We start from the raw sequence: 10,234 nt of genomic DNA, 5'->3' as shown, positions 1-10,234 counted from the left end.
GAAGAACACTGATCATTTTTTAAAATAATTTTTATTCGAAATTTTTACATCATAAATAACAGAAAAGAAAAATAGAAATAGAAGAAAAAACAACCCCCCCCCTGAACAAAACAGTGAAACAGTGAAAATAAATAAACAACTAAACAATGCAATGTACAATGAACCATAACCAATAAACAATAATAGATCACCCCCCCCCGGGTTGCTGCTGCTACCGACCATCCCCTAACGCTCTGCCAGGAAGTCTAGGAACAGCTGCCACCGCCTGAAGAACCCCTGCACAGATCCCCTTAAGGCAAATTTCATCTTCTCCAATTTAATAAACCCTGCCATGTCGTTAATCCAGGATTCCGCGCTTGGGGGTCTCGCATCCTTCCACTGATGCAGAATCCTGCGCCGGGCTACTAGGGACACAAAGGCCAGAATACCGGCCTCTTTTGCCTCCTGCACTCCCGGCTGATCTGACACCCCAAATATTGCAAGCTCCCAGCTCGGTTCAACCCTGGAGTTCACCACCTTTGATAGCATCCTTGCTACACCCCTCCAGAACTCCTCTAACGCTGGGCATGCCCAGAACATGTGGGTATGGTTTGCAGAACCCCCCAAACATCTCACACACCTATCCTCACTCCCAAAGAACCGGCTCAGCCTTGCCCCGGTCATATGCGCCCTGTGCAGTACCTTAAATTGTATCAAGCTAAGCCTGGTGCAAGAGGACGAAGAATTCACTCTTCCCAAGGCAGTTGCCCACGTATCCTCATCGAACGGCTCCCCCAGTTCCTCCTCCCACTTAACTTTTAACTCCTCCACCGAGGCCTCCTCTTCCTCCTGTATCAACTGGTAAATTGACGAAATCCTACCTTCTCCAACCCACACCCCCGACAACACCCTATCCTGAACCCTGGGCGCCGGCAGCAGAGGGAACTCCACCACCTGAAGCCTAATGAATGCCCTTACCTGCATATATCGGAAGGTGTTTCCGGGGGGGGGGGGGGGGGGGGGGAGCCCGAATTTCTCCTCCAGTTCCCTAAGGCTCCCAAACTTCCCGTCGATGAACAGGCCTCCAACCCTCCGAATACCTGCCCTGTACCAGCTCCGGAACCCCCCAATCATTTTCCCCGGGGCAAACCGATGGTTCTCCTGTTTCGGGGACCACACCGAGGCCCCCACCTCCCCCCTGTGACATCTCCATTGCCCCAAATTATGAGGGTCGCCGCCACCACCGGGCTCGTAGTGTACCTCATCGGAGGGAGCGGCAGCGGTGCCGTCACCAGCGCCCCCAGGCTCGTGCCCACACAGGACGCCATCTCCAACCTCTTCCGAGCCGCCCCCTCCCCCTCCATCACCCACTTGCGTACCATGAAGTACACCGATCCAACTGACAATTGGGAGAAGGTGGCTGCACAATTTGTGCTGGGACCATTATTTATTTTAGCCACTAGATGGAGATATAGGATCATTCAGGAACTTGGCAACACAAGGCTCCTTTCCCCAAAAGGTAGAACCTTAAACACTGGCGTGGAGCTGTTAGGTCCCGGGAATGGCCTTTTCCTGGGCTGAACCTTCCATGTTGAATGTGGAAACCCATACAGCAAATAGCACAGATGCACTTAAGAGGAAGCTGGATAGGTATATGAGGAAGAAAGGGATAGAAAGATGTGTTCTGAAGGTTAGAGGAAGTGGGTGGGAGAAAACTCATGAGGAGTGTAAACAGCATGAAGCAGTTGGGCTGAATGGCCTGGTATGTACTGTAAATATCATACAAGGATGGCTGATCTTCTAAACCTAAGCTCAAAAGAAGTTCCCCAATCTCACCTGGCAGCTGCTTAATCCGGGTTTTTTGCCTGATGATTAGGCCTTCAGCATTAGTCAATTCTGGGTGCAAAAGGGTATATTGAAACTGCTCCACGATTCAGGCCATCTCTGAGCCAGTGGGTCAGTCTGCAGGAGGAGAAGGAAACAGTTTCTACTGGTGGTTGGGGGGGCAAGATCAGTAACCAGAGTATTGCACAGAGTTAATTGGCAAGAAATCCAGATGGGAATTTTTTTCACATAACACGTTGCTGTGATCTGGAATGCAAGGCCCGGAAGGCTGGTTGGAACGTCTCAATAGGACCTCTCCAAACAGGATGGAATATAGATTTGTAAAGGATAAATTTACAGGGGAAGGGGCGAAGAGCAGAATGAATTGGACCGCTCTTTCAAAGGGCTGCCATATGCATTATGGGCCGAGTGGTCTCATTATGTGCTGTATCGTTCTAATTGAAAGGGGATTGCTGGCCTTTTCTTTCCTTTTAAGAATCTGTTTGCCTGGCAGTCGCACCATATCCTGGGCCTGACTCCAACAATATTGCACAATTTGAGTGTGTGTCTGTTGCCCAGGAATGGAGTGGAAGGTGGCTGGATGGTGCGACGGGCTGCACAATGTTCTTCCACAAAAGGGCCTTGGTTTTAATCCAGCCTCAGCCCATGAGATGTAAACCCCCTCTTGCTTTCGGCTGGAACACATCTGCACAAACTTCCTTTTTGGTAGTTTAACCTGCAGTGTCCTCTGCTGGATGTGATGCTTCTTGCTTGAGGGGGGAGAGTGGGTGGGGGGGGGGGGGGGGGGGGGGGGGGGGGGGGGGGTCTCTCAGGGGCTAAGGGGCCATTCAGGACACGTGGTCATTTTTTTAGTCCTGTAGCCGAGTCCGCGAGTGTCGACAGATCACTCAAGGTGCTCCAGCTGAGCCTAAGTTTCCAAAGATCGACCTTAGGGATGCTGCATCCGGCAGTAGCCCCTGACCCTGCCCTCAGCCCGGGGGGTGGGGGGAGGCAATCTGGGCCTTGCTAGGTTTTTTATAAATTCAGTGTACCCAATTCATTTTTCCAATTAAGGGGCAATTTAGCGTGGCCCATCCACCTAGCCTGCACATCTTTGGGTTGTGGGAGCGAAACCCACGCAGACACGGGGAGAATGTGCAAACTCCACACGGACAGTGACCCAGAGCCAGGATCGAACCTGGGACCTTGGCGCCGTGAGGCAGCAGGGCTAATCCAATGTGCTGCCCCTTGATAGTTTTTTTTTGGCATCAGCCGCGTGGAATGAACTCCTGTCGATTCAGCCGCCCGGTTTACACACTGTGGTCCAGTGGTGACCCATCGGCGTTCTGAGTGCGGCCCAGGAGACATTTTGTTGACTGTTGCCCACCCGCAGGATCGCCGCATTCCGCTGATTCCCATCCCTGTATCTTTTTCCTATTGGTTTGACTGTAGTGTAATGCACGGAAAGCAAGGGCAAGTGTAGTGTGGTGTGTGCTGATTGCTCACAACATTGACTGGAGAGCCGTGCGCTCCCTCTGTGTCCAATCAAGCATAAATATTTATTTTGTTTTTACCACTGGAGGTTGATGACAGTTCTATTAATATATAAATGATGAAGTATTTTCTATAACACGTTATGAAATATTTGGCCTGTGTTAAATGTATTTAATCTTATTCATGGGGTCATGGTTAGTGAACAAGCCTGATTTCAATCTTGCCGCCCACTGAGATGAAGGAGGGCCACTCATGCGGCCCACTCACCAGCCTAGGCTGCCCATCACTGCCTCCGGTCCATTCCTTGTCTCCTTGTCTCTGCTGATGCTCCGTCGCAATGCTGAGGGAGTGCTGCACTGTCACAGGAGCTGTCTCTCAGAGGAGATGTTAAACACCGTCCCCATTTGCCCTCACGGGGGGGGGGGGGGGCGTGATAGATCCCACGGCGCTATCTCAAAAAAAAGCAGGAGAGTTCTCCCCAGTGTCCTGGCCAATGTCCATCCTCATCACATCACCAACATCACAAAAAAACAGAGTACCTGCTCATTATCTCATTGCTGTTTCCTATGTGCAAGTTTACTTTGTGCAAATTGGTTGCTGTGTTTCCGACATTACAGGGACTACACTTCAAAATTATTGAATTTGCTGTAAAGTCATTTAGGATGCGCTGAGGTTGTAAAAGGCGCTACGCAAATGCAAATCCTTTCTTCTTTAATTGTCTTTATAGACTGAACCGTTTTGAGCCTTTAAGGCAAAGATGAAAAATATGTGGGAAATAATTTCTACTCTGAGACTCCTAGGGTCTTGTGGAACACCATGAGCTCATTTGTTGGATGAAAACTGTTCTGACATATGATTAAATGGACAGCAGTAGCCTCTACAGTGTTTATCACCCTACCCCTTTCCCAATATCACTGCCCAGGCAGTGGCACAAAATCCTTCTCCATTGAGCAAAGGACTAATCTGGAGCCAGTCTTTTCCTGAACACAGGTTTATTCACAGGCTCCCAGAGCCAGGCACGGACACCTCCCCCCCCCCCCCCCCCCCCCCCCCCCACACACACACACACACAGACTGCTGTAAACCTGTTTTTATATACTTTTAAAAAATAAATTTATTGCACCCAATTCATTTTTTCCAATTAAGGGGCAATTTATCCTGGCCAATCCACCTAACCTGCACATCTTTTGGGTTGTGGGGGCGAAACCCACGCACACACGGGGAGAATGTGCAAACTCCACACGGACAGTGACCCAGAGACGGGATTGAACCTGGGACCTCGGCGCCGTGAGGCAGCAATGCTAACCACTGCGCCACTGTGCTGCCCCTGTTCTTATATACTTAAGAATAATTCTTCAATTCGTAACAGTTGCTCTCGCTTGCAAACTAAAGCGTACACTTCATTGTAACTGCATTCCAATATTAACAGTGGTTTTCAAACTAGTTCCCTCATAGACTCCTTATTTAGGAAGGCCGAAAGACCCTGTGGAACAACTATTGATCCTACCTCACCCACCTTTGCTTACCACTGCAAAACAACCTGGGTTCATGGGATCGTTTGGAAAATATAAAGATTTTGCAGCATTTTTTTCCACTGAACGTAAATTTATGTGCAGTCATTTCTTATTAAATATCATAAGTAAATTATTAGTTCATGTAGAAAAAAGTATAGATATTTTCATATTAGAAAAATCAGCTGGAACTAAGGGCAGCTGTTTAAATCTAAGGCATCATTCATTTCACAGAATCACAGAATGGTTACAGCGCAGAAGGAGGCCTTTCGGCCCATTGTGTCTGCACCAGCTCTCAGAATGAGCATCAGGACTTAGTGCCATTCCCCTGCCTTTGCCCGGTACCCTTGCGCATTGTTTCTATCCTAATAGTCATAGGCTGGCACGGTGGCACAATGGTTAGCACTGCTGCCTAACAGTGCCAGGGACCCGGGTTCGATTCTGGCCTTGGGTCTCTGTCTGTGTGGAGTCTGCACGTTCTCCCCGTGTCTGCGTGGGTTTCCACCGGGTGCTCCGGTTTCCTCCCACAGTCCAGTGGTAGCACACTGGTTAGCACCAATGCTTCACAGTGGCGGGGTCCCAGGTTCGATTCCAGGCTTGGGTCACTGTCTGTGTGGAGTCTGCACGTTCACCCCGGGTCTGCGGGGTTTCCACCGGGTGCTCCGGTTTCCTCCCACAGTCCAAAGTTGTGCAGGTTAGGCGGTAGCACAGTGGTTAGCACCAATGCTTCACAGCACCAGGGTCCCAGGTTCGATTCTAGGCTTGGGTCACTGTCTGAACGGAGTCTGCACGTTCTCCCTGTGTCTGTGTGGGTTTCCTCCGGGTGCTCCGGTTTCCTCCCACAAGCCCCAAAAGACGTGCTGTTAGGTAATTTGGACATTCTGAATTCTCTCTCTGTGTACCCGAACAGGCGCTGGAGTGTGGCGACTAGGGGCTTTCACAGTAACTTCATTGCAGTATTAATGTAAGCCTACTTGTGACAATAAAGGATTGTCCATGATCAAAATTGCCCCTTAGTTTCCAATGGTTAGATGGGGTGACGGAGGAGGGGGCCTGGACATGGCGCTCTTTTCAGAGGGTCAGTGCAGACTGAATGGGCCAAATGGCCTCCTTCTGCAGTGTAGGGTTTCTATGACTCTAATGCCCTCCTAAATGCCTCGATTGAATCTGCCTCCACTGAACATCCAGGTTATGCATTCCAGACCCCAACCACTTGTGCGAAAACATTTTTTCTCACATCACATTGGCTTATTTTGGAAATCATTTTAAACCTGTGCCCTCTCATTCTCCATCCTTTTCCGAGTGGGAACAGTTTCTCCCTGTCTACTCTGTCCAGCCCCCTCATGATTTTGAACATCTTTATCAGATCTCCTCTCAGCCTTCTTCTCTTCATTCACCTGAGGAAGGAGCAGTGCTCCGAAAGCTAGTGTTTGAAACAAACCTGTTGGACTTTAACCTGATGTTGTAAAACTTCTTACTGTGCTCACCCCAGTCCAACGCCGGCATCTCCACATCATTCTTCTCTTCAAAGAGAACAGGCCCAACCTCTCCAACCTACCCTCATAATTGACGTTTCTCATCCCTGGATCCATTCTTGTCAACCTTTTCTGCACTCCAGAGATCATACATACAGAGATGAGGAGAATATTTATCTCTCAGAGGGATCGAGAGTCTCTGGAACTCTCTTCCTCAATACGCAGTGGAAACAGATTGTTTGAATAATTTTAAGGCAGAGGTGGAGAGATTCTTGACTAACAAGGGGGTGAGGCAGGAATGTGGGGTTGGGGTTACAATCAGATCAGTCGCGATCTTATTGAATGGCGGAGTAGGCTCGAGGGGCCGAGTGGCCTTCTCCTGCTCCTAATTTGCCTGTTTGTAAGTATAAACATTAATGCTAGAGGGGAACGTGTTTATCTTAAATATTTTAAAGTGTGTTATAAAATCATCATACAAACCTTCTGAGAATTCTTTTCATTTTAAATCCATATTCATCAAACATAAATCTTCCTTACCAAGCTCCATTGCCGACGCTGGTGCTCATGGCCATTCATGCCCTGTAAATGGAAGCTTTAGGTTGTGTGGTGGAACGTGAGTGCTGGGGATGAGGGTTTGACCTGCTCTGGTGTGTGGCCTGGGCGTGGGCGTCGCACATCAATGACTTGCAATGTGGAGCAGCCCGTGGGGCATCAGGAGAACACTCACGGACCACACGCTTTGAGAACCACAGCCCTGAGCTGGCTCCCGAGTCGACAGATGTACGGGATGGGCCCAGTGGAGGGCAGCACAAGCCCAAAGCTGGATGCTGGAGAAATCCTGCAGGCCGGACCGCCTTCGCCACGAGGAAGCCTGTCCGTCGATGGTGCTCGACTGTTGTCAGGCAGGGTTTATATCAGAAATGTCAACTGACGGACCCCTTGACGGATGCAGCCTGACCTTGCCCCGGGTGTGTCTGGCAGTTGGAAGTGGCCATGTTTTTTTGTTATTACTTTATTAGATTTACAAAGCCTGAGCTCAGAGTGTGGGCAGGGGCAAACCCCCAATCCAGCTCTTTGCCTGCTCCAAAAAACAATTCAAATTGAATCCAATTCATGATCCCCACAAGAGAGACTTACCAGATCCAGGCATTACACCTGACCTCGCGCTCACCTGAGCCAAAATGCCGGGCAGCGATGGAAGTGGCCATGTTGCACCGTGAAAGCCTTCCTGACCTCTCTGTTCTCGACCGCTCACTCTCTGCCCCTCAACAAGTGTAAAACTGGCCCAAGTGCATTGCTTTCTCACCAGGCGAGTTGGGTTAAAATGACCCCCCCCCCCCCCCCCCCCCCCCCTATCATCAGCAGGTTTGAGACTTCTTGGTAATGGTTACTGGGCAGGATCCAGAATGGGGAAGCTGGCTATCTGTGTAGAGGAAGGGGGTTTGGGGAAGGGGCACAGGGCAGGGTTCAAATAAGCTCCCACAAAACCACAAGGGCTGATATTAAGGGCAGGGCAGGTCGAAGTCAGCGGTCAACTGTGCTACATACAACATCAATAAGATATTAAATCCGAGGCCTGGTCTGCCCTCTCAAAGGGCATTATTTTGAAGATGAGCAGGTGAGTTACCCTTGGCCCGTATTTATCCCTCAATCAACATCACAATGAGCGCAAACTGACACTATTGCATTGCTGCATTGGGAGCTGACTGTGAGAATTGGCTGCCACGTTTCCTACATTACAACAGAAAGTGCACTTCAGAAATACTTTCATTAACTGTAAAACACTTCCAGATGCTGTGATGTCGGAAAAGGCGCTATATGAATGCAAGTCTGGACAATTATACCAGTATATTTGCCACTTCAAGGATGTTGGATTCACGAACGATTGAAAGCTCACTTCTCTGCTCACAACACATGACTCACACTTCAATGATAGTCAGTTTTAAGTTGTGACATGTTAACACAAAAGAACACACCTTGCTCTTTCCGATTCCCTGCGGGACTCGCCGATTTCTGACCTTTGATCCATATTCTCAAAAGCATGTCAGATTCATTAATGAAGGGCTGGAACAATTTGCAAAAGTGTCCAGGTTAACTGCAGTGTGGTTATAGGCTTAAAAACTCCCGGAAAAACTCCACTCATACACCCCGAAAGCTAGTGATTCCAAATAAACCTGCTGGACTTTAAGCTGGTGTTGTAAGACTTCTTACTGTTCCGGAAACGTGGTCACAGGTGCACAGTTGCCAACATGCACTCTTAGCTGCCCCATGAAGCTGGCTGAGTCTTGACATTTCCTTATAACGAAAGAAAACTGGGAAGGACAGGAGACGGGGACAAGGTGAGACAAAGAAACATTGCACGTGTGCAGGAGGATCACACTCATACACTCACACGCTCACTTTTAAAAATAAATTTAAAGTACCCAATTCATTTTTCCCAATTAAGGGGAAATTTAGCGTGGCCAATCCACCTACCCTGCACATCTTTGGGTTGTGGGGGCGAAACCCGCGCAGACACGGGGAGAATGCGCAAACTCCACACGGACAGTGACCCGGAGCCGGGATCGAACCTGGGACCTCGGTGCCATGAGACAGCAGTGCTACCCACTGCGCCACCGTGCTACCCCCCCCCCCCCCCATCCACTCCCTCACACTCACTCACACACATAGCATAGGACTGCTCTACTGAACCCTCTAGTGGCCACTTCCAACTTCAATCAGTACCTGAAAGGATCTACAGTCCCAGCAACATGAAAGAAGGTGGTGGGGGGAGGGGGGAATTTGGGGGTTGGGGGTGCAGAGGGGTGGTGCCGGGAGGGTAACAATTAGCATCAACAGCACAGGTTCGGGGGAAGCATGGTGGCACAGTGGGTTAGCACTGCGGCCTCACGGTGCCGAGGTCCCAGGTTCAATCCCGGCTCTGGGTCACTGTCCGGTGTGGAGTTTGCACACATTCTCCCTGTGTTTGCGTGGGTTTCGCCCCCACAACCCAAAAATGTGCAGAGTAGGTGGATTGGCCACGCTAAATTGCCCCTTAATTGGATAAAAATGAATTGGGTACTTTAAATTTAAAAAAAAAAACAGTACAGGTTCGACCTGTGGGGAGAGAAGTGCTGTTTTTTACACGCTAAGCCAGCTGCTCTCAATGGAGGACCTGGTGTGGGGCAGGAGTTGCCTGGACTATAGTGAGCAACAGCAGTGAGGCAGTGATCCAGGAGTGAACGGAACATGATGCTGCAGCCAACTGCACACTCTACATGTCTTCGGGGCGGGGGGGGGGGGGGGGGGGGGGGGGGGGGGGGTGGACCTGTGTCACATTCTTGCTATGCTCTTGCTGTAAGGTGGGTGCCCATCCTGGTACTGAGGGCCAGGCCACCTAAACTGTTAATGGCAGTGCCCTGCAGGCTGGCAACAGTCAGGAAGCTAGTGACCCAGCTGACGCAGATAACACCTTGCTACCTGTTAACCATTTGAGTGCCTCTGGAAATTGCTTATTTCCCAACAATGTAAAAGTCGATTGAAAACTCACTCTTGTTTTTGAATCCCTCCATGACCTCACCACTCCTTACCTTTATAACAACCCCCCCTCCCCCAAATCTCTCCACCTCTCTCTTCTTAAATCACTCCTCTGGTCAAGCTTTTAGCCCTCTGTCCTCATCGCTTCTCATTAGGCTCAGTGCAAAATGTTTAATAACACTCCTGTGCAGTGCTTCAGGACATGATGCCATATTAAAGGTGCTACGTAAATACAGGTTGTTGTGACATAGATGACATATTCCTCCCAGTCGACAATATCTGATATTTAGTTGCTGGATCCTCAGGCACAATCACACAATTTCGACACATCTCAGCTGCTTGTGTGGGACATCACCAAGGAAAATATCCGCCCTGGTTTCTCTCTCCCCAGGTATGAGGGTGATGTCTCTTTAATTAAAGGCACAGGTATCCCCT

Source organism: Scyliorhinus canicula, chromosome 16 (genome assembly GCF_902713615.1).
Source record: "Scyliorhinus canicula chromosome 16, sScyCan1.1, whole genome shotgun sequence".
Taxonomy (NCBI): Eukaryota; Metazoa; Chordata; class Chondrichthyes; order Carcharhiniformes; family Scyliorhinidae; genus Scyliorhinus; species Scyliorhinus canicula.
Note: the sequence above shows the minus strand (reverse complement) of the source record.